Here is a 4502-nt window from a genome sequence, read left to right as displayed (position 1 = left end):
GGGAACCTGAGAGGCTGGCGCACAGTGGGTGCCAAGGCGCCACTACGCTAATGCCTTGGCACCAGATTTTTGGGCGTCTATGCGCCCATATCAAAACTGACAAACAGAGAGCATGGCGCCTAGGTGGCAGAAACTGTCTGGGAGTTTTCAACAGTTCCTCTACACGATTTGAGAAGTTATTTGGCATAGGAGAGGAGATTTTTTGGAGACTTTGGACATCCTTCTAGAGGAGAACGAAGTGATATCTAAGAGCTTTTGCTGGAGGATAGAGTAGGAGAGCATTTGTGTGGGAATTGACGAGAATTTCAAATGTAAAGTGAGGAGAAACTTGAGGAAAGCAACAAGAGGACTAGGAAATCCTTGGGGAAGCATTTTCAGCACTTTGTAAAGGGGGAAAACTAAGTATTGTGTACTCTTGTTATTGTATTTCTGTAAAATATAATTATATAGTGGATTTGTTGTTTTCAAAGAAGCTTTGTGGTGTTTTCTCAATGCATCATGAGTAGTCTTTTTACCTTTTCTCTCGTAGTGATTAAGTAGGAAGTGAATGAATAAAAGAATACTTTTAAAATTATTTTTAAATATATAATATGATGAGTAACCTTCAAGTATTCATTTGCATTTCATTCTGGTCATGTGATTAGTTAAAATGTGTTGTGACCCATAATGACCCGGGAGAGCTATGAAAAAACAACTAGGTTATTCACATTGATCTATTGAGTATGGTGAAGTACTTTGTAGGGAGATACAAATGTTAGGGAAATAATTTTTGATGGGTTCAAATTGGGGTTTAAGGAATTAGAGCCAATTTAATTCAATTTAATCAATCTTCTTTATACACTCGGGAGAGGGTAAAGAAGAGAGTTGATCATAGTTATCACTAACCTCATTCACAATTTGCTTTTTTCATTTCCTTCACTCAACTTAGATCATTAAAAAAAGGAAGGTAGCCTTACAACTTGATTCTAACCAATCAAAATAAATAAATAGAATTTCAGTATGAGTAAACTCTTAAGAATTGTTTGTAATTCAGTAAGACTAGTTAGCACAACTTTAAACTAATTTTACTTCCAAGATACGAATAAATTTAGTATGGTAGAACTTTTCCTAAAACTTAAACACCTTGCTCCCGGTGAGTTTGATAAACTGGACTCAAAAGTCCTATATTACAAAAGTGATACTTACACTTGCATAAGGCCTCAGATTGCAAGTGCACCTAGACTTAAGTTAAGGCTACATCACATATCATTTCTACAATTTGAATAAAAATTCACTAGAATTCAAAATCTTAAACTTTCAATGATTTCAATATATCTTATGATAATACTAATAAATACATTTGATCTAGAAGAAACAAAATATTGTCATAATATAGAAACATGAATACTCACCTTGATGATAGACGATATGCTTGCTCTTGCATTACTTTTATCAAGCTATCACTTTTTATCAAGCTATCACTAATAAAATATAAAATATTCAATTATCACTTACCTAATTATGTTTTAATTTAATTATCACTTATTTTTGTATTAAACTAATTAATTAAGATACAATACTTTAAACTTTAAGTTTCATATTTTAATCAAAATTAATATAAATATTATTAATTTATACATATAAAATTAAAATATTAACCTTTCTTTAGCATCTGAATGAAATTCACATAAGTTTAACATTTATATAATAAACTTAATATATATATATATATATATATATATATTATATAATTACTTAAATAAAGAAACTTTCCCTTATAAATCTAATCACTCCACTTCGCGCATACAAAACCTTTCAACTACACACGACTCTATCCACTGTGCAAAAGAGAGCTTTCTTGCATGCGAGAGCTGAATCACAAGCATGAGATAGCTATCAAGCGCGCAAGAGCTGAATCATACACATAAGAGAGCTTCTTCCACAACATCCTCCTCTTCGACTCGTTCGACTTCGACTAGGCACCGACACCGCCACCTTCCTCCACTGATTGACAGAGATGCTACTTCCTCTTTTCGACTTGCAAGCACAGCATCCCTGGCTTGTCTCGACCTAGCACAATGAGTCTAACCACACATACGAGCTGCCACCTCCTTCAGTTATCTATTCTTCACCTTTGGCTCAATGACACGAGATCAAATGTCATAGTTTGACACTCCAAGTAAGTTGTCTGCGATGTTTTAAAGGAAAAGTTCACCTCTTTGACTTCCCAACCTCCCCTTGTTTCCTCTTCCCCTGCTTAGCTCTTTCTTTCCTCTCCCCGGGTAATAGAAACAGGAAGTTACAGCTATTGTGTGTTAACCTACCCGTCTTCTATGATACAGTTAGAAGTCCTAGATCATAAGGGATTTTAACATTTTTTCGAGTATGAATCGAAGTAAATCAAGACTAGAAAATCAATACGTTAACATATGAAATTCAAATGCAGTAAATATTTAAGGAGAAAACTCACAATAAAAACACAAGAAAAATTATCCTTACATCATAGGAATATGAATGTAGATTTAGCCACAATAAATGACATAGAAAAACAATGAAAATTTCTTTGCAAATATTAAAGAAGCAAGTGCAGGAAAATACAACTTACAACCAAGCTAAATTCTCTTTGAATGGCACCAAGCCCTTCTCGTACAATCAAAAACTCAATAATTTCCCTCACACCACAACACTCAATTTCTCTCTCACATTAAAACTCTCAAAACTTGATGCCAAAAGCACCCTAGAAATTCCCACTTCTAAGGAAGGGTTTAAAGTGGAACCCTAATTCTTGTTGTGAGAAACCTCTCCAAGCCTGCATGCCTATTTAAGGCATCCCAAATCATTTTTTTTATATCACTTGTCAAATTCACCATGCAAAAAAGGTTTCAAATCAAGACTTCAGTTGGCATTAGTGTAGCTACGTCTATGTTAGGCGTAATTGCGCCTCAAGTTGGCTTAGCTACATTTGAACCAGGTGTAGTTACATAAGAACACAGAGAGGCTAACTTAATTACACCAAAAAGTCTTGTAATTACTCTAATGTAGTGTTTTTGCCCGCTTCATGTTTTTATTATGCAACGCGTCGTTTACCCTTGTAAACTGCAATATATCAATGATATATCTTCCACAATCATAAAATCAAGATAAATAATAAAATATAATATTTAAAGCACCAAAATCACGCAAACTTACGTCTTATCATGCATACATGACGAATCAATATTCTAAGAAATAATGCTAGGATATGATAAGCCTTTAATTTTTTTTTTCTTGTAACAAGGAATTTTGTTTTTCAAAATTCTAATCTTAGCAATACATAAAATCATGATTATAAGAAGTAAAAGTACTAAATAATAAAACTTATCCATCTTTTTATAAAGGAGCAATTTCATTTCCTAATAAATTAATTTTAATATGATAAGATAAATTACTAAGAGCTTATCCAATGCATTTAAAAGTTCTTTATAAAGTTAAATATGGCTAACCACTTCCTTTATTTTTTTCTTACAAGTGCAACATAGGATTTATTTTAATTGATTGTTCTCCTTTCATTTTGCATTTTCTTATTCCATCTCTTTTTTTCTTTTTTGCATCTTTAATCTAGCAAAAATTCTGTTGTAATCTCCAAAAATAAGTACAATAAATTCATCAGAAATATTTTTCAACAAAAAACTTTTGTTTGAGAGAAAGCACTTCCAACATGTGATTTTACTATCAGCTAAAATTCCAACAAAAATTCATTACAATCGTATATTACCAGTAGATGTTGTACATTTCCAGACAAACTTTTGCAGTAGAAGACTTTCTGTACTTGTCCAATGATTTGAATGTATCATTTCCTTAATACTTTTCTTTCCCAACTTACACTGATGGTCTTACAATCAACTCCATTCACAGACAAAAGCATCTAATGTTATTTAACAATTTTGACTGCAAGCCAAAAAAAAACTATGTAATATGGCTTTGGATTAACAAATTTCGAAAGATATAACAAGAAGCTTGTAGAAATCAAATTAAAATTTATTAAGCACCAAAGGGATGAAAAACATAATGCGAAAAGATCATTCCAAACTAGATTGGTGCATCAGTTAGATCTCAAATGATTTTTAACCAAAAGATTTAGCACAATCAAGGCACACTGGGAAGTTGAGTACAAATAATATTTATATTAAAAAAAAATCAAAATCATAACTTAATCCCCTCAATGACAATTAAAATCGACCATTGCACCAAGGCTTCAAAATTAATTAAGAAAATTAATTGTCATCCTACAATAAATATCTCAATTATCATCTCAGGGTTGTCGAGAAGCTCGTGACATTTGAGCAATAAGAGAACATTCATAATTTTACCGACTTATGAGCTCTATCTGGCTCCTTTTTTCTTTCTTTTCTTCCTTTTACAAAGATATCAAGCTTTTACAAAGGAATGCTGCATTCCTCACTTCTTTGTCTCCGTCCGTTTGTTAGCTCCTCTCCTCCGTGCACTTTAAAAAAATCCTCTTTCTTTTCTTCCTTTTACAAAGA

Source organism: Phalaenopsis equestris, unplaced genomic scaffold, assembly GCF_001263595.1.
Source record: "Phalaenopsis equestris unplaced genomic scaffold, ASM126359v1 Scaffold000076, whole genome shotgun sequence".
NCBI lineage: Eukaryota > Viridiplantae > Streptophyta > Magnoliopsida > Asparagales > Orchidaceae > Phalaenopsis > Phalaenopsis equestris.
Note: the sequence above shows the minus strand (reverse complement) of the source record.